The sequence below is a fragment of the Dreissena polymorpha genome, chromosome 2, assembly GCF_020536995.1.
Source record: "Dreissena polymorpha isolate Duluth1 chromosome 2, UMN_Dpol_1.0, whole genome shotgun sequence".
Lineage (NCBI taxonomy): Eukaryota > Metazoa > Mollusca > Bivalvia > Myida > Dreissenidae > Dreissena > Dreissena polymorpha.
Genome location: NC_068356.1, coordinates 137,154,943 through 137,182,418, shown reverse-complemented (window position 1 = coordinate 137,182,418; position 27,476 = coordinate 137,154,943). Strand labels below are relative to the sequence as shown.

General features: G+C 33.8%; 1 protein-coding gene across 1 annotated transcript in view; it reads left to right on the top strand.

The window, feature by feature from the left end:
- Positions 1 to 15,236: 15,236 nt before the first annotated feature.
- LOC127869128 (uncharacterized) overlaps positions 15,237 to 27,476 on the top strand; it is a 291,724-nt gene continuing 279,484 nt past the window's right edge. The window contains exon 1 of the mRNA XM_052411458.1: positions 15,237 to 15,316. The gene's annotated coding sequence lies outside the window, so the exon portion shown is untranslated. The remainder of the gene's footprint in view (positions 15,317 to 27,476) is intronic.

The following is a 27,476-nucleotide window of genomic DNA, read 5'->3' as shown; positions in this document are numbered from 1 at the left end:
ATGTGCAGTACTAAATAAATCTAAATTCAAACAATTTTAGTTGTGTATATTGTGTGATTATTAGTTACAAATTCCCTTTTTACAGGTATACTGGATTATGAAAGACTGATAAACATAAAATTGACAACTCATCTCCCCAACGATACTTTGTGTGGCTCATTCTCGGAACAAACCCATAGTCAGTGAGAAAACTACAGTGTAAAAAGATCACTTGATTGTGACAATTATGGCTGACCAAGCAAATGTTATCATTTAAAATAAAGAAAACTTCCAGTTCAATATACATTTTATACCAATTATGACATTGGCCAACACAGAAAATAATTATAAGGTTGATTTTCCAAAAATTGACTGTTACAATTGGATACTGTTTTAAGCTTCACTCTACTTTGTCTGAAAATAAAAGTCCTAAATGATGTAATAGAAACATACATATTTAATTTTTAGTTTAACAAGGATATATATATACATACATATATTATAATATCTTTTTATCGATGGTCAATCAATTTAAGTTTAACTCATATATACATACACATTTTATACATGTGTATGCTTTGATTTTTTTCTATTGAAGCCAAATTAATATCCCATTAGATAGATAGATAATATCACAGCAGTATTCCTATTTTGTTTGCAAGTACTGCAGAAATCATGGATTATTATTTTACTGAGTCAGCCTTAATCTTTATATTGTAATTGTTAAAACAGATTAAGATGTGCATTATACAATTGAGGATGCATCAAGATTAAAAAATGGTACATGTATAAATTAATAAAGAATCAATAACAATCAGAAACTGTGCTTTTTTTCAGTATTGTGTGAAAGGATTTGAAGTAATGATGTGTTTTTGAAATATGATTTATGTGAATTTGAATAAATATATAAAATTTAGTGATTTTCTCAGACAAAAACTGTTAATTACATACTAAAGTATTCAGAATGTATTATTGTAATATTCATTGGAATTTTTTAGTACAAAAAGCACTTTTCCCTGGCATTTGTATTTATAGTAATTGCATATTTTATAATTCTGACAGCATTTATAAACTGTGTTCATGCAAGCATGAACACGGTTTCATTTTTTGAGTATTTAAACAAGAGGGCCATGATGGCCCTGTATCACTCCACTGCTGAAAAAAGGCTGAAACAAATTTCTCTGCATGTGCAAATACTTAAATATAGGCCCTATTTAAGCACATGTACACTTTTGTGACCATCTGGGCTGGGTCAAATTTAACCCCAGGGGCATAATTTGAGAAAACTTTGTAGAGGACTACTATATCTCACTACATACAAAATGTGGTAGCCATAGGTCCTAGAGTTAAGGACAAGAATATTTTTAAAGTTTTCACAAAAAAAAGCAAGATATAAGCGTATATAATGTTAAATTTTGTGACATGCGGGTCAGGATCAAATTTGACCCAAAGGGCATAATTTGAACAAACTTGGTAGAGGACTAAAAGATGTTACTGCATACCAAATTTGGTAGCCATAGTCCAAATGGTTTTCGACAAGAAGATTTTTAAAGATTTCACAAAATAGGCGCTTTAAAAGCATTTATTCAATTTTGTGACCCCCCGGGGCAGGGTCAAAGTTGACCCAAGAGGCATTATTTGAACAAATTTGGTAGAGGTTTATTAGATGTCACTACATACCAAATTTGGTAGCCCTAGGCCCAATGGTTATGGACAACAAGATTTTTAAAGTTTTCACAAAATAGGCCCCATATAAGCGTATGTTCAGTTTTGTGACCCCGGGCAGGGTCAAATTTGACCCAAGGGGCATAATTTGAACAAACTTGGTAGAGAACTATAACATGTCACTACATACCAAATTTGGTAGCCCTATGCCTTATGGTTAAGGACAAGAAGAGTTTTAAAATTTTCACAAAATAGGCACTATATAAGCATATAATTGATTTTGTGGCCCCCGGGGCAGGGTCAAATTTGAACCCTGGGGCATAATTTGAACAAACTAAGTAGAGGACTATACAATGTCACTACATACCAAATTGTGTAGCCCTAGGCGTAATGGTTATGGACAGGATTTTTTTTAAGTTACAAAAATGTATCACAAAATAGGCATTATATAAGCATATGTTCAATTTTGTGACCCCTGGGGCAGGGTCAAATTTGACCCTAGGGATTAAATTTGAACAAATTTGGTGGAGGATTATTAGATGTCACAATATACCAAATTTGATAGCCCTTGACCGGATTGTTAGTGACAAGAAATTTTTTGAAGTTTTCACAAAATAGGCCTTATATAAGCATATGTTCAATTTTGTGACCCTCGGGGCAGGGTCAAACTTGACCCCAGGGGCATAATTTGAACAAACTTGGTAGAGGACTATAAGATGCCACTACATACCAAATTTGGTAGCCCTAGTCCCAATGGTTATGGACGAGAAGATTTGTAAAGTTTTCACAAAATATACCCTATATAAGCATATGTTCAATTTTGTGACCCCCGGGGCAGGGTCAAATTTGACCCCAGGGGTATAATTTGAACAAATTTGGTAGAGGACTATTAGATGTCTCTACATACCAAATTTGATAGCCCTAGGCCCAATGGTAATGGACGGGAGATTTTGAAAGTTTTCACAAAATAGGCCTTATTTAAGCAAATTTTCAATTTTGTGACCCCCAGGGCAGAGTCAAATTTAACCCCAGGGGCATAATTTGAACAAATTTGAAAGAGGTACACCCCAAGAACATTCCTAAGAAATTTCATCAGAATTGGACCAGTAGTTTAGGAGAAGATGTTTAAAGGAAAAGTTTATGCATGGATGCATGATGGACACAGGACCTTTAGCCAGTGGAGCTAAAAATCAAATTAAACATTTAGTTTTGATTTAAAATCAGTTTTTATATGCAAGTGTTTATTTCACTTATAAATTAAAACAGCATATTATTCATTATTGAAAAGATTATTCCAAGCTTGATGTCATATTTCAACTTTGCATAGTGTAGTTAATTGAACATTGTATTGAACTGTATGGGCAGCTATATTTTTAAATTTATGTATGTTGTATTATACAAAATGCATTATTTCTACCACAAGTAGACCATATAAGGCCTACTGCTACTAAATAGGCACTGGTATGAATTTGACACTGTTTTTGATGCTCATACAAAACTTTAATTATTACTACACTTTAGTATATTAAATATTTTCAAGTTTTTGTTCAACATTTTTTGCAAAAGAAAAGAGTGTCTTAATGCATTTGAAAATATACTTAAAACAAACTAAAAATGCATTTTAACATACTTTTTTTCCTGGTAAAGTGTATTTGGGATGATAAAAAATACACTTGAAGAGTATTAATGCTGGAAAAATGCAGAAAAAAATACATTTGTTTCTGTTAGAAGTGTGTCTTGTCTGCATTTTTAAGTGTATTAAATGCACATCAAATGCAGATAAATACAATGCCAATACTGTTACATGTATTGTAATGGACATAAAATGCACTTGTTCTTGTAATTAAATGCTTTAGTGAATTGAAATAACCTTTTATAACGTTTTAACAATTAGTAATACCTTTTTATATAAATTTTCTTTTGAAATGTGACACTTAAATGATTTTTGCACCACTAGTAAGAGATATAATTTGTGCTCATAATGCTTTATCATTGCACTACATAATATCATTTGTTGTATGAAAATAACCCGTAAAATTCATGTGAAAGCTCAAGAGATCAATAACAGCGTGCTATACCCTGCTCCTTTTTACATGACTTGATGGTATTTAGTCCCCAATTCTACATGGCTAAGGGAAAATTAATGTGCAGATTTGACAAATAAGTCTTAACTGGGATCCAATAGGCAGACTTTCATATTACTTGTATTTAATTTAAATCATGATCTGAATTGCTCTTTGGCAAATCTTTGTTGGTCACAGTATTCAACTGAATTTTGTTCACTTTGTAGTGATTATATTTTCTATATTTATCAGACAACATCTTTCTTCAAAAGTTTAACATGATTGCTTGGTTAATTAAGAAACAAGATCAATGCATCATAACATAAAACTAGAAATGGCGCGGCAGAGGCCGACGCGTATCCCCACGCCGAATGTTTGACCTAGGTGTGCCCCAGGGTTGGTAATGGGGCCATGCATAGCTGAGATTGACCGTATTGTCATAAGAGAAGTTCATCATCAATTAGAAGTGAATTGGTGTAGAAATGAAGAAGTTATAGTAAAAGGCAATTTTGGGTGGGTGTGACATATGTGGGCAGGGCGCCCCAGGGTTGGTAATTGTGCCATGCATAGTTGAGATTGACCGTATTGTCATAAGAGAAGTTCAGTATCAATTTGAAGTGAATCGGTGTAGAAAAGAAGAAATTATAGTAAAAGGCAATTTTGGGCGGGTGTGGTCTATGTGGGCGGGGCCCCAGGGTTGGTAATGGGGCCATGCATAGTTGAGATTGACCGTATTGTCATAAGAGAGGTTCAGTATCAATTTGAAGTGAATCGGTGTAAAAATGAAGAAATTATAGTAAAAGGCAATTTTGGGTGGGTGTGGTCTATGTGGGCGGGGCGCCCCAGGGTTGGTAATGGGGCCATGCATAGTTGAGATTGACTGTATTGTCATAAGAGAAGTTCAATATCAATTTGAAGTGAATCGGTGTAGAAATGAAGAAATTATAGTAAAGGCAATTTTGGGTGGGTGTGGTCTATGTTGGCGGGGCCCCAGGGTTGGTTATGGGGCCATGCATAGTTGAGATTGACCCTAATGTCATAAGAGAAGTTCAGTATCAATTTGAAGTGAATCCGTGTAGAAATGAAAAAATTATAGTAAATGGAATTTTTTGGTGGGTGTGGCCTATGTGGGCGGGCACCCCAGGGTTGGGATTGGGGCCATGCATAGTTGAGATTGACCCTAATGTCATAACAAAAGTTCAGTATCAATTTGAAGTGAATCCGTGTAAAAATGAAAAAATTATAGTAAATGGAAACTTTTGGTGGGTGTGGCCTATGTGGGCGGGGTGCCCCAGGGTTGGGAATGGGGCCATGCATGGTTGAGATTGACCGTATTGTCATAAGAGAGGTCCAGTATCAATTTGAAGTGAATCGGTGTAGAAATAAAGAAGTAAATGTAAAATAACCTAAAAAAATGAGTGATAATTTCTGACGCGGCCCCACCCCAACCGCTATAACTTTTGACCCAGGGGTCAGATCAAAATTCCAAATAGTGCAGGGTCGCACATTTGCTCATAGCTACCATGTGTGTAAGTTTCAAGGTTCTAGTGCTTTTAGTGTAGGAGGAGATAGTGGCCAGGACGGACGGACAGACAGACAGACAGACAGACAGACGGACGGCGGACATAACCACAATATCCCCACCTTTTTTTCAAAAAGCGTGGGGATAATGAAAAAATGTGTAATAGTAAAAATGGCAGCAAAAAAGCACTAGATTATCTGCCTTAAATCTGAGACGATATGTTGATGTATTGGAATTTCTCATAAATAATGTGCTCCATAGTTGTATAATTGTATAGTCGCATGCATGAGTGGTGTCAATGTCACAATACCAATTAAAGCCTATAATTTACTAAAACAATTTGAAGTTTGATGTGAGTTTTTTTCAAGATCTGTTATATATAATTATATATACATGTATATATATATTGGTGAAAAGTTAACATGCAATAAGTTTACTGTAATTAAGTGACAAATAGTTTTACTGATTTGGTTGGATGCATATATGCAGATATATCATGGTTTGTGCAGAGGACAGTAGCAAAAACAAGAGCTGTCTCTGTAGGATGACATACGCCTCCGATAAACGCTTTAATAGAAGTTATGAGCATTTTTCAAAACCTAAAAGCTGACCCTAAGTTCAAGGTCAAAGGGGTCAAAATTTGTGTGTGTATGGGAAGGCCTTGTCCATATACACATGCATACCAAATATGAATGTTACATCTGAAGCGACATAGAAGTTATGAGCATTTTTTCGAAACCTAAATGCAAAGTGTGACGGATAGACAGACGGACAGTGCGATCACTATATGCCCTCCTTTGGGGGCATAAAAATGTGTTTCACATTGTTTTGGTAAATTAGTAATGTAGTTAAAAGAACAGAATCATCAATTATAAAGTTATTGATTATAAAGTGTTGCTGGCATATTTGATGCATTCATCTAGCTATAAGAAGGTCCCTGTTTTATCCCCACTGGCACCGAGTGAGGGTTCTCAAAATCTTTAAACAATATGAATAACTACATTTAGGGTCGAGAGCCTTGTTGATATGGGGGCTAAACACCAGAAATCAAAGCGACCCAGGTTAAAGGCCGAGGCCAAATAAATAAACCAGAGGCCGCATGAGCCTGCTATACTCTGAACAAGTATTGTTTCTTCTCAGAAAACTGGCTTAAGTGTCTTACTAAGCTTTAGACTTTGAGTTTCAGTGCAATCAATCTAAAATAAATTGGTCAAATTAAATAATAATTTGTAAAAAATAAACATTCTGCACAAATTCAATTATTTACTTTACCTGTGTGCATGAATCATTTCAGTCTTGATGGTTAGTGAACTATGTCAAAAGCACCATATCTATGAAACACTTGTATTTTGAATAGTGCAATGTTCCACAGAAATGATGCTGATGATTATTCTACACGATGATGAATTATTAGATATATTTCTAAATTCCATTTCCACCAACAATTCGGTTATTCCACTACCAGTTCACATGCTTCGTACACAGTTGAAAATAACACTATTCCACTCAACAACCGTGACACATGTACTCAATTTTAAAACTTTTCGCAATTAAAATTGTCTTCTACTGTTATTGTTGTTGTTGTACTTTAGAAAGTAGTTCGAAAGATGGCGACTATTAACCCAGAGATTGATTTATGAAATAAATCGTCTGCTGATCCAGAGTGTAAAAGCGTCTGTTTACTGGGATGCGTTTTGTTAATATGTTGTCATGAATATATGGAAGTGTATTTAGGTAAACATTACATCATTCGTGGTGAATATTTACATTATGAATGATGCTTATTCTGATATGTTTTATGACAATTCCAACCTGCTTGTTGTCTATTTGTTTATACTTGATGATTGCTGCAACATTACATCATTCATGATAAAAATTTACATTATGCGTGATGTTTTTTCTAACATGCTTTATGAGAGTTCCAACATGCTTGTTCTCTATCGGTTATACTTGATGATTGTTGCAACATGCTTGGTGACTATCCAATGTTTGTGTGTTTATTGTTTTTTTACCGTATGTTGAATATAGAGAATAATAGGTTAGTGTTGATTATAGATCAGGTTTATCATGCGATGCTTAGAAAACAAAAAGCACGAGCCTTGGCGAATGCTTTTTCGTTTTCGTGCCGAGCATGATAAACCTGATCTATAATCAACACTAACCTATTATTCTATTTATCCCTCTTTTTATTCAGTAAACTTTTTTTATTTAAACAAAATAAGTTTTCATGAGTGTTTGTCGTACTTTGATAATGACTGAAGTGTAACCAAGGTCAGTGTATTACTCCGCGTTCCAAAAATAACCGCTGATCAAATAATCATTTTTTTAAATAAGAATATCGTTCTGTAACAAAGTGTCGAGCGTTATTAATTACAATTGTAATCATATTGAATTGCAAATCTTGAAGTTTTATGATATCAATATGACATTAAGTTGTTATATACAAGGAACTACATTTGTTTACAACGTAGCCTAACACCACACACAATTCACTTTCGATATCAAACTATCGAGTCGATCACGAGGTGCACAATATTTGCTTCTTTGTTTGTGGTTATTTCGTGACGAAATAACAAAGATTACTTGGATTTAAGCTAATTATATACATTCACATTTTGAATGTTGAAAGTGGCACCAAAGAATTGTGAGGCAAAGTTGTTCGAACTAGAGAAAGACATTTGCTGGTCAAGTGACTGGGTGGGCGAACATCAAGATCAACTTGTTCGACGGTAGACAGTGGTTGTCTATGCTGCATTTCGGCCATAGTTTCGGTGCATGAAGGTAAACAAGAGGAATCTGTTGGATTGTAACATTTACTGGACTGAGCAAGAATGATCACTTTTGCTGCTGTTCAACAGATATGTTGGAATAATTGGTTATGGACTGGACATTTTTGTGCCCTGTTATGGCCATGGTTTCAGTGGGTGGAATGTTTGCATTTCGAAGTTTTTGGACCAGTAATTTGCGAACTAAGTGGTTCGTTATTCTCTTGTGCTTGAGAAAGCCGGCGTCTTTTGCCATGGCCTTAAGCATCTGACCTAACTTGTTGACACCCAATTGTTGACGCAAGAATCACCGGGATGCAGTGTCATTTGTGCGTATTGCCAGGTAGAAAAGATGCTTTGAAGAAAAATCAGATGGACGCATATCCGAGTACAGCTTGTAAATGAACACAGGATTTCTTGGTCCAGACGATTGTTTTCTACGCTCAAAGGGGAGCAACTCGAACTGACTTCTTCAAAGGGGAGCAACAACAACAGAACCTATTTGCATAGTGTTAAATTTACCTAATACTAGGTTTTAATGACAATAAATGACAAAAAACTCGTTTTTGCTACTTTCCTTTGTTTTAAGGTCATTAAGATTGACAAACATTTGAGATTGTTTTTATTATTGATGCACTTGGCAAATACAGGTGACGAGGTGCGTGGGAAAAAGTAGTCCCGGTTCGGCAGTTGATGACGTCATTTCGTGCCATTGATTATAGCCTTGCCGTTGATTATAGATGAAATTTAATCAACGGGGCTTTAATCAACCGATTTCGCTGTAAAAGTGGGATAAAAATTACTTTTCAGAAAAAAGCGAAAACATTTGAATCATTTTGATTTGTAAACTGAATAAGCTGAATTAGTTCCCTTTGTTATATAATCTCCATTAAACTAAATACGTTTACTATTGCCATGAAGACCAGTAGGCCTACACTAACGAATTGACTGCCGTGAATGTTTTTGATATGTGTAAGATGCAATTGGCACTCAAGAAATTATACATGTAATTTATTCAGGACATAACGGGGCTGATGTGTTGGAAGTGTGGCACATCCCTAGTCGGAATTTTCTCTTAACTTTGGAATTATTATCGTAACACGGCGACGCTTTCATTCAGCAAGCGCACGGATAACGGAGCAGTCAAAATTATTAAAACGCTCTGCGGACTAGATTTCACAGTTAAATAAAGAGTCTGACCATATAATTGACGAAGACATACATGCGTTTTCAATCTGACATAATTCGTCGCTCATTGTGCATGTATTTGTAAAGCGTCTGTACTTTCAGTTTTTATAAGGAACAGAACAGAACAGAACATATGTTTTATTTTGACTTGCACAATGTACATCGTCAGTATAACAAAAAACAAATCATGATTTAGATTCATGTCACGTTACTCATATAATACATAGTTTTAGTACATACGGTATACAATAAAGTACATTACTTCATATAATATATTATTTCAGCACATACGGTGTGTAGCAAAGAACATACGGTATACCTGGTCTTTACTATAAAAATATAACATTTGAATATTTTAATCAAATAAATTGTGTTAGTTCAGAATTTTTAAGTTTCATTATTTAAGAGGATGAACTTACATTTAACAATGTGTTTCTTTTATTTAATGCGTATTTAATAAAAATAGAAATTTTAATTAATTTGGTCTTGTTATCAATGCCCAACATTTCCGAAAATTTAAACATCCATGGGCGTTTGTAATAGTACTTTGGTACATATTTTTTGCGAATCTCATCTAAGAATGGACATATAAGCATGAAATGATATTCATCTTCAATATCTTGTGAATTTAATAAACAGTAACGCTGATCCCTATCAATTCTATTTCTACCATATCTACCCGTTTGTATTCTTAGGGGGTGGACCGACAGTCTTAGTCTACAAAAGAACATTCTAAGGCTGCTTGGTAGTAAATCTAGGTATGATTCGTAGTTGAAAATGTTTTTAAAGAGGACATAATTAGTAAGAACATGGTTTGTCTGCATGTTCTGGGACCATTCCTGAATGAAATTGTCTATGACACGTTGTTTGAAAATGATGATAAAAGATTTAAAATCGACATTGTCAGCATCTTCGAAGATCTAAGAGAAACCATAATTATTCAGCAATAACTTTACATTAGAAACCCAATTTGTAAAACCATTGTTACAATCTTCCTTGGCTTGCTCATAAACCTTTTTAATAATAATATTATCCGTATGTATAATTTTACTCCAGTATTTAATAATTTTTAGATACCTAGAAATGAACAGAGGGTACCGACCTAATTCCCCATATACGCCCGCATTAGATGTATTAGTTTTAAGTTTTTAAATACGTTTGCAAAATTTAAGGTGAATTCTCTCTAGTTCTTTTGATTGTTTAAATCCCCATACCTCTGCTGAATAGTTAAGTATAGAACCAACAAATGAATCAAAGAGTTGGCACAATATCTTTGGCATCAGTTCGTACTTTTTACAATGTTGCAGTAGTATATTCAATGCCTTAATAGCTTTAACTGCTAGATATTCTTGATTCAGCTTAAAATTCCCAGTGTAGTTGAAAACAGTACCAAGATAATTAAAATCGTCTACAACCATCAATTCTTTCCCATCGAAGCTCCATTTTTCATTTGCTAACAGTATGCCCCTCTTTCTTAAAACCATAATTTTTGTTTTGTCTGTGTTTACAATAAGTCCCCATGTTTTACAATATGAGTGCAAAAGATTTATATTGGTTTGTAATTCCTCAGGCGATTTCGCAAAAATTGCCATATCATCTGCAAAAAGTAAAAGCATTAACACAATATCGTCTATTAATACACCAGAATTAGGTTCATTTTGTAAATAAAGTTCAAGGTCATTAACAAAGAATGAAAACAAAATCGACGAGAGTACCTCACCTTGCCTCAGGCCAACTGCATATTCAAAAAAATCGGAATAGGTGCTACATGATTTTACACAAGATTTTACTTTCTGATACATATCTCGTATGATTCTTAACAATTTACCTCAGAGCTCCAGATAAGGTTTTGTGAAATTCTTAAATTACTACCAGATTTTGAAAAAGAATTCTTAACTCTGAAATTTTATTCTTAACGTTACTACTAAGTTTTGGAAAATAATTCTTATTTTTTCTAAATGACCTAAAAATAAATAATAATGGTTATTTTCATGCAAAAAAATTAAAATAAACATACTAGCAACTTTATTTATACGAGTTCAACAGTGTCTTTTCAGTATTATACAATTTTATTTTTCAAAAACCTTCATATGCCCACACTGTGCTTAGATTGCATGCCTTAGATGAATTTTTACATATTTCACAATTAAAATGGGTCTCCCCTTCAATCTTTTCAACGATTAGCCACGGGACTTGTCCCTTCCACTCGTTCAATGTTTTTTTGTGTGTTTAAGTTTGGACCCGTCGTGTTGGGTTTTTGTTTAGCTTTTCCGACTGTGTTGGCAACTGAACATACAACATCGTATAAGATCTTTTCTATAATGTCTTTCTAAACATTTAACTTCGGCTCACTTTGCGTACAATATGTTAAAAGCGTGTTTTTGGACGCTTTGTAGTTTTTTAGGACGATCTCTGGGCGCCGCCATTGTTTTTTGACAGATAGACTGTATACGCCGCTTTTATTGGAAAAAATGCGCTTTGTTAAACAAACCCGATAACCATTCTATATAAGCATCGCAAAGATCTTTAATACGCGAAAAGAACTCAATAAAAATCGATACGAACCGATGTAAAAATAATATTCGTAACTTGATATTAATGGTACGATAAGATTTTAAAATAAATACGTAACGGACTTGAAAATAATTCGTAATTACGAAAATACGACCCTTATCTGGAGCTCTGTTACCTTGAATTCCGGATTTGTACATTTTTAACCAAACGGCATTCCGGTAGATTGAGTCAAAGCATTTAAACATATCGACAAAAATAACATAAAGACGTTTATTTTGGTTAAGATATTTTTGAATGACCGACAAGAGTATAAAAACGGCATCAACTGTTGATCTTCCCTTCCGAAATCCGAACTGAGCGTCCGAAATACTATTATCTTCGTTACAAAAAGATTCAACGCGCTTGTTTATTACAGTTGTAAATAATTTAGCCAAACAGCTTACAAGTGTTACACCTCGGTAGTTACTAGCATTTTCCGTATCCCCCTTTTTTATGTATAGGTACAATTATCCCCTCGGTCCACTTATCGGGAAAATACCCAGAGTTTAAAATAGCATTAAATATATCACACAAATGTGATCCTATGATATCAACGCTTTCCATGAAATACTCGTTAAGCAAATCATATCCACATGATTTGCGCGATTTCAAAAACATAACGGCATTTACAATTTCGTCAGTGGTGATTGGTTTATCAAGTTCCGGAAACGGGACATCACAGTTATTAAAATCATTTGTGCGACAAAATTGCTCAGCCTCGTCATTTGAGCATTGCGAAATATCATTACTTAGTGTAGAGAAATATTTAAAGAAATCACCATTAGAAATGTTGTTACTCTTTCTACTCTTATTGTTTTTAAAATGCTTCCAAAACTCTCGAGGTTTAGCGTGCTTTAATTTCTCTAACTCGCAAAGCTTATTATTTTAAACAACCGTTTCTTTTTATTTATTAAAGATTTATAATTTGCTTTTTGTGCGCAAAGTAAATGCCTACTCTCTGTTGTTTTGCAGAAATTAAAATTTCGCAGCGCTTGTAAATATATATTTTTAGCTTGAACACATTCATTATCGAACCAGTCAACATGCTTAACATGTGCTGCATCATTATAAGAAACATTCTTATGCGAGGAATGGTTTAAAAACAACGGATCGGCTACTTCACGTATAATTATTGTAAAAGAGTTATGCAGGGTTTTTGTATACTCCCTGTTTTGTAGATTACTACTATGACTACATGTCAAGTTATTAAGTTCGGTTAGTCGACTAATAATAGAACTTCTGAATTTATCCCGTTTAGATACATCCCATTGTATTTTCACATAATTTTCACTTATCCCTTCCGGATAATCAAAATTGGCATGTAGCGAAAAACTAATTGGTGTATGGTCGCTTTAAACGTTAAGATCTTCAACCGTAAAACTATTGATTCATGAAAAATTGCTTTCTTTTGTGAGCAGATAATCAATTAGCGACGCGCCTTGTTGCGTTATAAACGTAAACTTGTCAGTGTCGGGCAATCTACCGTTAAGAATGCGTAAATTGACAAAGATCAATAAGTTTAACACCATGACTGTTTACAATATTATATCGGGTGAGCCCCGGTACAGTGGTTCATCTGGAATATAATCGTAATCATCAATGCAATCAGTCATTCTATCATGCATAATATAATCACATTTAGAGCCTACACGACTATTAAAATCTCCAACTATATAAACATATCCCAATGAGTCGTATAAATTAATATCTGATTCTAAAACGTCAAATATATCAACATAAAAAATATTGTACGCTGGGGAATCTTCACCCCATACGTAAACACCACAAACATAAGCATCTTTGTCCATATGAAAAACATTTTTATCCAATTTAATCCATATAACAGTGTCCAAATAGTTACGAATAATTTCCACACAATTAGAAATAGAATCTTTTATATAGATAACAGTTCCACCACTCGCTCGCTTCGCGTTTCGATGCTAGAATTTTCTGTAGAAATTAAAAGATTTAAAGCCGGGTATATCAACGACATTAGAGTCGGAAGTCCATGTTTCGTATAGAAAAATTATGTCATGTTTAGCAACAATATTTATAAAATCAACGCTGTCTCGTTTCAAAGCAGTACGTCCATGTACGTTCCATGATAGTACGCGCAGCTCATCCCCGACGCACTCCTAGTCCCAAACTGGTTTCCCGTCGACAAACAGTGTGTCGTACGCAATCCATGCCTTTTTACCTTGGCTGCGGGCTTCCTTCATTCGTGGCACCAACTTTCTGCGTTTGTCGGACACTTCCTTTGGGAACTGCTCGTTCACGTAGAACGGGGTACCCTTGAGCTCGCTCCCCTGGTGTCGTACAAGCTCTCTCTCCTTAAACAGAGTAAACTTTGCCACAATACTCCTGGGTCTACTTTCACCTTCACGCTTAGGCCACATTCTGTGCACTCTCTCCAATATTTGGTCACCGTGACCAATTTCTGGTCACAAGTGGAACGCCGCGGCTATATAAAGTGACCAAATTTTGGTCTAAAAAAGTAAGATTAACATTAACAATAGTAACTTTGGTATTGAACCATTGAATTTTGAGACATAAGTAATAGCTTATACTAAGTTCTTTTAAATATGGAGTAATTGAACTATTAAATCTAACGTTAACTACCGTATTACGTTTAGAGGAGCATCATTGAATTTTTAACATCCATTGTTTTTTATTATTTGACTACGCTACTTTGTCAAGACTGTTAAATCCGATGAATATTAAGTTTTATTTAATGTATCGGAAGTATGCATTTTGTTTATCAGTACCCAGTTATAACCGTTTATTGTGAATAAACCCGTTGAATTTTTCGTATCGGAATTGCGTTGTGAATTTATAGTACCACGGAACGCACAATACTACAAAAACGAAAGAAGAGCTAAATGTCTAAAAAAAACTAAATTAATTAATTGCGGAAATTATTTGTGGATGCGGTGCCGTTTGATAAAAAATACACGGTTAACTAGAAGCCGATTCTTAACATCCAGGGATGACTAGAATCCGATTCATGTCACCCTGGGGTGACATAAACTTGATAAAGCCGATTCTAGTCACAAAGGATGACTACCGTCGGATTGAAGTCACCGCAGGGTGACATGAATCGGCTTTTAGTCACCCCCGGTTGTCTTGTGGGCCTTTTCAGGTCGACAATGACACAATGAGCTCTAATTACATACATTCAATAACTGATACATGGGTTTCGCTGTTTTGATATATTCTGTTCTAAAATTTTGATACTTCACTGTCAATGGAAAACATCTTTTTGTGTACATCATTGATTGGTTGTGAAATCATCAATTTTTTCTTCCTTTTTTACCAGTAAACAATCTAGTTTATATCAATGTGGTACGTCGGCATTATTATTTATAAATCCGCAGTGAAATCTTTGTTTGATATATGATACATATGCCATTATTATTTGTGACCGGGTCGACTTTCTCCCGCGTTGTTTAGTGCTTTATAACCCGTACTTATTATTTTAACATGATATTTTTGTGAGTGTAGTCACATGATCAAATCGGAGGGAAAAGCTGGCAGCCATTTGCCTGTTCTCTAAAAAAAACGAGTCCAAGTTCACTCTAGTGGTCAGTATTGGTTCTTGTGTTTGGATTTTATTGTATGTAATTGAAAACGGTTGCAATGCATTGTCTTCTTTGTATATCGTTTGAGGTTTGAACCATAGGCGCTCGATGTCAATGACAATGTTTTGTTAAGGTTCATGTAAACAGTAAAGTGTAAAAAGGCTCATTTTTCACATAGGAATAGTTCAATAAATGTTATGGCAAATACTTCAATTTATATGTCAATAGGGTTGTAAATACTTGTTGAACAGATCAGTAAATGCTAATAAAAAATATTATTCAAAATGTTGCTTTTGAAGAAATATACAGCGCATGCATGAAATTATCAAAATAACAAACGGAGTTAAATTGAACAAATTCCTTTGGTCAAAATATTGTATACACTTAATGTTAGGTACTACAAATGAAAAGTCCACACAACACACACCAACAATCCCAAAATATCCAAAAGAAAAACATCAAAGAATGTAAAAAGTTAACAAAATTATTGGGAAACTACTTTTAGTATGGTGGACTTTCCATACTCCTATAAATATGAGGTCGATTTACATCGACCTCATATCGTTTAACGTTATTTTGCAATAGCATCGTTCCGACATGAATTCATGTCGGAAGCTTTAACGGCATCAAATTCATATAACAGCACAGAATAATCATGCAATAAATTATTAAACATAAATTATACACATTATTTTACTAATTGCATTAGAAAAATGTTTATACAAACATACAAGTAATGATAGTCCAGACCTTAAAACACTACCACCATTCAAATTCCATATTGTTGCCATATAGCACTGTGTAAATTGAAAGTTGCATAATGTTACCTCATTGGTCGGTTATAAATACATTGTTTCTCTACATATAGTATTCGATTTAGACGAAAATAATAACTTACGTGGAATGTCATATTAGTTTTCCATTAAAACTTTGATCTTGCCGTGTGTGTTTATGGACGTTAATAATTATGTTATACTTATTTTTGTATTTCATTAAGAATTAGAACGTGTAGCCCTTTTTGTTAGCTGTTTTTAGCAAACGATTCGCGGCTTAATAAGACACGGAAAATAGTTAGAGCGACACTTTCATTTAAAGGTTTAATGTGAACAATATTAAATGAAACCTTTTTTGGTATTAATATTTTTTATTGACATGTTAAATTCGATACTTGAAAACGTGTTTAGTCTTTAAAAAGATGTCGCTGATATTGTTAATTTCAATAACTGTTAATATGCTTAATGTTGTATAAGAAATTGAATAGTTTCACTGAGTTGTATTCCCGCCTAAAATCCGATATCGTAAAACGCGCAACGATTTTTATATATTTGAGTTGAAGACGATGTACTGTTGTATAAGTCTGAATAAACTATCTGTCTGCCTGTCTTAATCTAAGCCGTCATCGTCCCAGTGAAAAAAATCTGATTTTGAATAGTTGGACATGATGCCCTGATGTCAAAATACGAAATGACCCGCGTAACACCGACTGTGATTTTCAAGAATCTTCAATAAATTGATAATTTAAGGTAAATAACATTTCATATAATTATACATAATTCCCTCGTTGATAATTAACAGCAAACGATGAATGTTTTTGACACCCATTTTATTTCAAGTATGCATGCAAAGCCGAATAAAATCGAGAGGGTCCGCTATATACGCTGTTTCATAATAAATTTATCACCCTTTCTTTGTTATAAACAAGAGCTGAAATCGTTATTTTATTAAGATTTATTTATAATAAGCTTTATTGATATGTTTCGTGAACAAAATACCACAATATATTCCATAAAAAATATAATAATCATGGCAAAGGAAATTCAATGGCCGGTTTCTAAACAAAAGCATAATCACCAAGACCGTAGCATCAGTTCAGTGCGTTAGGAACGCGCGCTACTTTCTTCCGCCTTCATTCCTTAATTACTTTCGTTTTTAAACAAATTTTTTTCTATCATATACAGAATTATATTCTCCTAAGCAAGATGTAATTTTTAAAACTGAACTCCAAATATAAACGCTACAAATTGGTATTAAGTACGAACATGTCAACCGTAAATCTAGATTCTAAAACTCCAAAACGGTATAATATTTGCAAAAGTTAAAGTTATAACTCGCCGGGCTTTCGAAATCAGAAGAACGCTACAAATTGGTATTAAGTACGAACATGTCAACTGTAAATTTAGATTCTAAAACTCCAATACGGTATGATATTTGCAAAAGTTAAAGTTATAACTCGCCGGGCTGTCGGAATCAGAAGAAAAACTTAATATATGTTCATATATCTGTTTACTACGTAACGTTAGCTTTCTAATGATATATATTTTGTCAAAATCGGCCGAGAAATGAAACTATAATTCAACAAAAGACGTGAGTGGGTACATCAAAATGTATAACCTCGGCGCTTCGCTGTACGCTAATTGTACAAGATCGATAGCCACAACACGGTAAAACGCGCGGTGGTAAGACATAAAATGTGTATTTCTTGTGTTTATCTCGCTATAAATCCATTAATAGCAACGGGAGTATACTAAAACGTATATTTTTTGAAAGATGAATTAATAAGCAACAAGATAACGTATAAACCCAGGGGTTTTTTTTACTAAGAAAGTGACGCCGATATTCGGCGTCTTCCCCTACCAGAATTTTTCCCCTTAAAATACAATTTCCCCACCAAAAATATCATTTTTCACCAAAATATAATGTTTTCTCTCAAAGAAATGTTTATTTTTCCTTGGGGCATTCGACAATTATCCAATTTGCACCATGTACAACGAATTCGCGCTCTCTCTCTCCAGACGAACACACAACATCTGGGAATCCCAGTTATTCTAAATATAGCTCTTAAATAACGTCATGTAAACTGGGCAACTAATCGTAATAATCATGTGACTATTTTACTGGATACCGGTCTTGCGCGAGAAGGGTGTTTCGTCAATTAATTACCGGAAACCAGTCGAATTTTCATCCGGGCTATAGGCCAGTTCATTGTTATTGTTTTGATTCCCGATTTTCGCGCATGCGCAATGCACTGGTAGTCAAAAGCATTGCTTGCAGCTAACGCAAAGCATATGGATAACGAGACTTGTTTAGTCAATAAATCGAAAAGAAACTAAAAAAACAACACCTAAATAATATTTTAAAAATATCATGTTTAGTGCCAAAAGAATGCATTAACACATTTATTTGCATTTTAAAAAAACGCGTCATTAGCATAAAAGTAATTAAGATTGTCTGAAGACTGAACGACAGAAAATTCGACGCAACAAAGAGCTCTATGCATTAGCCGTATAATTATTTGCAGAAAAGCTTCGATAAAAATAATGATACATCTAATTATGAAATTATCATTGCATGCGTAAACTAGAATAATAAAAAATTAGTGATAGCTAGAATTTGTCAGTGTTTCATTGAAAATAAACGTACTACAAAGCCCTATTAAAAGCGAAGTTCATGACGGTATTTACATGTAATTTTTATTTGGATGGGTGTTGTTCAGAGAATGACTTGAGGAATATTAACATTCAACTGAAAAACACAACCTCACATGATGTAAATTGAACTGTGTATTCATGTATTTTGTAAACTCGTTACTAGTGATCGAGTATGAGTGACAACTATCTAACATTTAACACACACGCACAAACACACACACACACACACACACACACAACATAATATATATACATATATAATATAATATATACACATTGTTTCATTATTATTTACCCCCATTGATGTCAAACGTAATTTCTTGTTTTTATGATGTATTTCGTGCATTGCCGTAACATTACATCTTCATACGGAATGATGTATTTATAATTAACCGATGCCCGCTAAATACGTTAAATATTTTTTATTTACATTTTATAATTCATAAATACTTTATTTTTTTATATAAATAAAACGGGCTTGTATGTTTACCGTGTTCAATTTCCGATTATCTATAGACTTCAAATTTGTACAATAATTATGTAACATATCTAATTTAAGCAACTGTTAAGTATGTCGGTGGTAAATTTATTCAACCAAATGCCTAGTTACTTAATACTACCAGAATGAAGACATGGTGGCATCATCAATTGCGTTTAATTACCAGACTGTCATCTGCCACCTAGTGTGATTTATGACACCATGTTGTTAGGTCTGGACAATATCTGATCAAAACGAGATAATCGGATTAGGCAGAACAAAGGGGCAATTAAACACCGGAATACAAAGGCTTAAACGATTTTAAGATTGATGCAAACAATCAAATGAAAACTATTGCATTTAATTTAATGAAATGTTTATTTAATGTGTCAACATGTTAGTTTTCCCGGACCAGGAAAAAGGTCCCTGCCCAGACAAATACCATTATGGTTAATTTGTAAATGTTTTTTATTTGGATTTGCTCTATTTATTCATTGTGTTCAATCTTAGTTGTTTCAGTAACGTAGAACAACTTGTTGGCATGTTGAAAAATAAAATCTAAATATAATCGTTTAAATTTAATCGTTCACGCTCTATTTCTCCCCATTGATTGTATCTTTCTTTTGACTACCAATATAGCCCGGATGTAAACACGCAGGTGCGCGTGACGTCACGCGTGAACTGGTCTATGTGCAAGCCGAGGTATAAACGTGAAAACAGAAAAAAATGTCTCACAATTAGCGTTCTTACACAAACAAATAAAACATTCGAACTCGGAAGATACTGAACGCATCGAGGCATTTTTTGAGAAAGAATCATCGAAAACCGATATAACCCAGCAGGATTCCGAGGTAATCAACATCGAACATTGTTAAAGTGAAAGTAGACAATCGGCAGCTGCCGCTCCTTTCCCTTCCAATAGACCAATTCACGCGTGACGTCACGCGCACCTGCGTATCTTTATCCGTGCTACTCTGGTAGGCAAAAGAAAGACACGATCAAAGGGGAGATATCGAGCACGATATTTATTGTCACGCTCTACATCTATATTAAATACATTATTTAATATATTTTGACATGTATACGATCATTTTTAGATTTTAGATTTAAACATCCCAAAAGTTGTTGTACTGTACTCAAACAAATAAGAATAAAAACAAACAATAAATAGATCGATTCCATGCACACAGCATATTAACCTACCACTATGATAATCCATAATCCATCTGTTATTAAGTATGTACAATTGCTGCAACTAAAGAACAGGGTCTGAACTAATAACACTTTGTTTATGTGTTAAGGAATCTTTGAGTATCAGATCAAATTTTTTAAATCGTATAACGTAATTTACCCATTGTTCATCTTATGTACCCCAATATACATTTGATTTATTCATACTCGTGTTTGTTGAAATATGTTTTCTGGCTCGTATCAATATCAACCACATGACTGTGATGTTGACGAGGTACATTGTGCAAGTCAACTAAAAAAAGTCTTCCAAAACATTGAACTTAATTTTACAATTATATCATTCTGTAATCTGACCATAGCTGATTACATCAATGCACACATTATAAACTCAGTAGTATTATTGGCAAATATTTTATTTTTAAATGCAAACAGGCAAACCGGAAAAAAACAACACCATAAATAGATTTTCTTGTGTCCTTTAAATAATATAATTTAACAAAAGGAATTAATCGCGACTTTACAAAATAAATTACATAGATTGTATATTCGTTGTGCGCTTTTTATGCTCAATGGGTACACCTACCCTAAAAAAAAAATGTAAATATACTTTGTGACATAGTTTCACCTACCTTAAAGCAACATATATGTATTTTTATTGTTATATACAAAATATATTATGTTGACGATGGGAGTAAAAAGGAAATTACTAAAAAAAGTATTGTCTGTCTGTCTAGGAAAACTAACACTTTGACACATTAAATTAATTTAATTTAATTGGTTTGATTTGATTGTTTGCATCAATCTTAAAATCGTGTTAGCCTTTGTATTCCGGTGTTTAATTGCCCCCTTTGTTCGGCACAAGCCGATTATCTCGTTTTGATCAGATATTGTCCCTACTTAACTAACAGCAAAGTGTCATAAACTACAGCAGGGACCTATACAAACAATAGGTCCCTGACCACAGGTGGTATATGAAAGTCTGGTCATTAAACACAATTGATGATACCATCATGTCTTCTCTTTCTAGTAGTATTGAGCAGTTATTTGGGGTTGAGTAATATTCCGCCAAAGTTCAACTGTTCAATTAGATATGCTACATATCGTAAAAAAATATAAAGTAATTTGTCCAGTATATATTAACAGAAAATGTACGCTTTGAAGATACTAGCCTGTTTGCCGGTAATTTATAACAAAACGTATTTAATAAATGGTAAATGTACATATAATCATTAAACGTATTTAGCGGGTACCGGTTAATGAAAACTACGTCATTCCGTTTGAAGATTGATTGTTACGGCCATGCACAAACGACATCATGAAAACAAGAAATTACGTATGACTACCGGGGTAAATAATATTTACGAAAAATAAAAAACAATGTAGATATATATTATAACATGTAAGATATTTGTCACTCATATACACTTGTAAAGGAAATTCAATATACATGAATTCACAGGTTAATTTGCATCATGTGAAGTTGCGTTTTTCAGTTGTATGTTACGATTCATCTATAGTGTTATTCACCTTAAAAACAAATCATCCAATTTAAAAGAAAATGATCATAACATTTAAATACTGTCATGCACTTCGCTTTTAATAGGGCTTTGTTGTACCGGTATGTCAGATTTTAATGCACCCCTTTTCTTTCACTCATTTTTTTTTACCACACTTTCATACTCATACAATTGATAATTATAATTATATAATGGGATGCTTTATTATTTTTTGTATTTTTTGAAGTCCTTCTGCAAGTAATACAACGGCTAATGCATAGCTTTGTTTTGTGAAATTGTCGGTGTTTAGTCTTTAGACCACCTTTACCTTGATGCTAATGACTAACGAGTATATATTTTTTTATAGATAAGAATACATGTATTAATTAAACAATATTGACATTAAAAATGCAATATCTTTAATAGTATTTAGGTGTTATGATGTTGTTGTTAATGTTTTCGATATATTGACTAAACACATGCCGGTATTTATATTACATAGTGTTTATCGTAACTGTACCCAGTGCTTTTGCCTACCAGCGCATCGCGCATGCGCGAAAATTCGGAATCAAAACAATAACAATGAATTGGTCTATACTGTAGCAAATCAAGATCGTCAACCCATTCATCATGAAATTGAAATCACAAAATTGACATCGTCCTCCGGCCCCAGTACAAAAATATAGTTGAAAACATTTCACATTATTAGATCTACACCTGCAACTTTATTAAGGACTTTGACTTTAATACCTGTTAAATGTGTTTAAGAACAAAAAGGACAGAGACAAGTCTCTTTTGATGAGTTATAGACATTGAAATGAACAGTTTTTATTTTTTCCCCTAATATCTCTCTTTCGCACTCTTTTTTTCCCCTTTCACCCAGCGTCCAGCGTCTTCCCCTTTCTCTAAAAAAAACCCCTGAAACCAATAAAATCGGATGAATAGTTTTTGCACAAGATTGAATTTACTACAGTAAGGGTCACATACTCGATTCATCTCCTATCAATATACACTTCGTGATACAACTGGTAGTTTTAACACACACATATAGGTTTCATTTAATTAAAAAGTACAGAAAGCTAAAAAGTGATGTGGTTTGTTGTACAACAACAATTGGTTATGTGTAACCTATTCAAAAAATAATTTCGTTCAATATAATTCAATGTAATTCTATAAACGACAAACACACTTCGTGTGTTGTGTATGTTTATTTTTTAAAATGTACATAAGTGGTTTAAAAGCACAATTTTTACACATTTAAGAGGTAATCGCTCACATTTATGTCTAATTCATGATAATTTTATGCATTAGCAAAGATTTAACGAGAAAAACTGAAGTTTAAGTTGAACTCAATTTGCTATAGGAAAACGACGGTAGCCATTTAGACGTAAGCGGGGTAGCTTACGTCTAATTTTTTGGACTAGACTTTCCAGTGAACCTTTATTGTCAAATTTACATATTTACTCGCAATACAGTACTCATTATAGTGACGAAATGACACTAATACAAAAAATAAACTGTATTACCAAAAGGCATAAACGTGTATTGTTAATTTGAAATATATAAGACTCGGAAAGACCGGTCCATACAATAACCGAAAAGCACCAAATAGCACCGAAAAGCACTCAATTTCTCTCTATATATATGCAATATATCGTTTTTAGTGTGTGTTAACGAGTTTAATTAGTAATAAATGGTTATGTGATTGTATGTTTATACTACATTGTGCCCAAAATGGTAAATATCGGCAATTACCAACCGAAAAGCACTTTATGTGAAGACCAAAAGGCACTCAATTTCTCGCTACATATATGAATATTTGCGTTTCTATTGTGTCAGGGTTTTTTTTACTAAGAAAGTGATGCCGATATTCGGCGTCTTCCCCTACCAGAATTTTTCCCCTCAAAAATATCATTTTTTTAAAAAAATATAATATTTTCTCTCAAAGAAATGTTTATTTTTCCTTTGGGCATTCGACAATTATCCAATTTGCACCATGTACAACGATCTCGCTCTCTCTCCAGACGAACACAAAAAATCTGGGAATCCCAGTTATTCTAAATATAGCTCTTATATTACGTCATGTAAACTGGGCAACTAATCATAATAATCATGTGACTATTTTACTGGATACCGGTCTTGCGAGAGAAGGGTGTTTCGTCAATTAATTACCAGAAACCAGTCGAATTTTCATCCGGGCTATATGCAAGCCAAGATATAAACGTGAAAACAGAAAAAAATGTCTCACAATTGGCGTTCATACACAAACAAAATAAAACATTCAGACTCGGAAGATACTGAACGCATCGAGGCATTTTTTAAGAAAGAATCATCGAAAACTGTTATAACCCAGCAGGATTCTGAGGTAATCAACATTGAACATTGTGAAAGTGAAAGTAGACAAGCGGCAGCTGCCGCTCCTTTCCCTTCCAATACTGTAGCAGATCAAGATCGTCAACCCATTCATCATGAAATTGAAATCACAAAATTGACATCGTCCCCGGGCCCCAGTATAGAAATATAGTTAAAACATTTCCCATTATTAGAATCTAATTTAGATCTACACCTGCAACTTTAATAAGGACTTTGACATTAATACGTGTTAAATGTGTTTAAGAACAAAAAGGACAGAGACAAGCCTCTTTTGATGAGTTATAGACATTGAAATGAACAGTTTTTATTTTTTCCCCTAATATGTCTCTTTCGCACTCTTTTTTCCCCTTTCACCCAGCGTCCAGCGTCTTCCCCTTTCTCTAAAAGAAAACCCCCTGTGTGTGTAAACGGATTAAATTAGTTATAAATGGTTATATTTCATGCATATTTATACTACCTTGGGTTTATTATGAGGTATTAATGCCCAAAATTGGATAAATATCTGCAGGACCCATGTGCGGTCCATACAATAACTGAAAAGCACCGAAAAGCACTCAATTTCTCTCTATATATATGCAATATATCGTTTTTAGTGTGTGTTAATGAGTTATTTAGTAATAAATGGTTATATGATTGTATGTTTATACTACATTGTGCCCAAAACGGTAAATATCTGCAATTACCGACCGAAATGCACTTTATGTGAAGACCGAAAAGCACTCGATTTCTCGCTATATATATGAATATTTGCGTTTCTATCGTGTGTAAACGGATTAAATTAGTTATAAATGGTTATATTTCATGCATATTTATACTACCTTGGGTATTATGAGGTATTAATGCCCAAAATTGGATAAATATCGTCAATATACCGACTGAAAAGCACTAAATTTCTCGCTATATATATAATATTTGCGTTCCTATTGTGTGTTAACGGTTTAAATTAGTTATAAATGGTCATATTTCATGCATATTTATACTACCTTGTGTTTATAATGAGGTATTAATGCCCAAAATTGGATAAATATCGGCAATATACCGACCGAAAAGCACTTCATGTGAAGACCGAAAAGCACTCAATTTCTCGCTATATATATAATATTTGCGTTCCTATTGTGTGTAAACGGTTTAAATTAGTTATAAATGGTCATATTTCATGCATATTTATACTACCTTGTGTTTATAATGAGGTATTAATGCCCAAAATTGGATAAATATCGTCAATATACCGACCGAAAAGCACTTCATGTGAAGACTGAAAAGCACTCAATTCCTCGCTATATATATATATGAATATTTGCGTTTCTATTGTGTGTAAACGGATTAAATTAGTTATAAATGGTTATATTTCATGCAAATTTATACAACCTTGTGTTCATTATGAGGTATTAATGCCCAAAATTGGAAAAATATCGGCAATATACCGACTGTAAAGCACTTCATGTGAAGACCGAAAAGCACTCAATTTCTCGCTATGTATATAATATTTGCGTTCCTAATGTGTGTAAACGGATTAAATTAGTTATAAATGTTTATATTTCATGCATATTTATACTACCTTGTGTTTATTATGAGGTATTAATGCCCAAAATTGGATAAATATCGGTAATATACCGACCGAAAAGCAGTAATATCGGTAATATACCGACCGAAAAGCACTCCCGCGACAGCAGAGAATCACCGAAAAGCACTCAAGTTCTCTATATATACATGAAAGTTAACTATAAGGGTCTATTTTAATGGATTGAAAAGATGTACATATCTATTTAGTCAATGTCTGTTCATATTAAAACTTAATTTTAAGGTCTGAAGTCATCATTAACAACTTGTGAACGAACGGCCGGTACGCTTCTTTAATCAGCACAAAGCAGTTTGGAAATAGATTTTCGCACCTTCAATTAATTATATTCCAGATAATGATGACAAGTTGTGTTATGATCGGCGCCTTTCATACATGTCCGAACAGTGCGGCTCGTGTGAATTAATGTACAGTTTTGTTGAATTACATGTGCTCAATTAATTATTCGATGTACGATGTGAATCTAATCTTGGTTTTTAGTGCAGATTCGTTCATACGACACAAAGACACTATTTTATTTTACGGATCATTTCGGTTTAGAGGACTGAGACAGTCATGTTAAATATCGAATATAATATATATTTTTTATAAAAAAACTGGTAGCAAGTTATAAATATATCGGCAATGTACCAACCGAAAAGCACTTTATGGTGTTTATCATCTTATACGTAAATTGATGTATATGTTTTAAGTATTTTTAATTGACATGAAACTCTAAAATAGAAATTGCAGCATGACTTTTAGTTAATGTGCTTTGTATTAATAATAGAGATTGTAATCGTTCCATTAAAACCATTCATTGCGCGAGTATCGAGTGTACGCTGGTAACTTTTCACGCATTTTATTATGACTATTAATTTACAGCTCAAACACAAATTTAAAAAGGCGCGTGTGCGTTAAATCAATTACAATGGATTATTGAAGATACAAAAAAAATCAACATGTACACTTGAAACTCAATAGTGCAGAAAAAACAACGTGTCAACGTGAAACCCGTATATTTCCCCTCCCTTACCTACCTGAATTAATATTGCAAAAAACAACGTGTCAGCAATGCTTCTCGTATAACAATCTTCCCCCAATTAATGCAATAAAAACAACGTGTCAATATGGGACCCCAAAAACGCACATGGTTGCCGGGTTATGACCCCCTTTTCTGGCAGAAATGCAGGAAGAACCAAGTGTAAGCGTATAACACACAAGTTCCCCCAATTATTGCAGCAAAAACAACATGTCAACGCGTTCACATCTGTTCGGCGCCTGAGTATGGGGCCAGACCCTTATACGCAATGTATATATATATATACCCATTTTTAGCTCATCTATTTTTTGAAAAAAAATTATGAGCTATTGTCATCACCTTGGCGTCGGCGTCGGCGTCGGCGTTGGCGTTGGCGTTGGCGTCGGCGTCCGGTTAAGTTTTGCGTTTAGGTCCACTTTTCTCAGAAAGTATCAATGCTATTGCATTCAAACTTGGTACACTTACTTACTATCATGAGGGGACTGGGCAGGCAAAGTTAGATAACTCTGGCGTGCATTTTGACAGAATTATGTGCCCTTTTTATACTTAAAAAATTGAAAATTTTGGTTAAGTTTTGCGTTTAGTTCCACTTTTCTC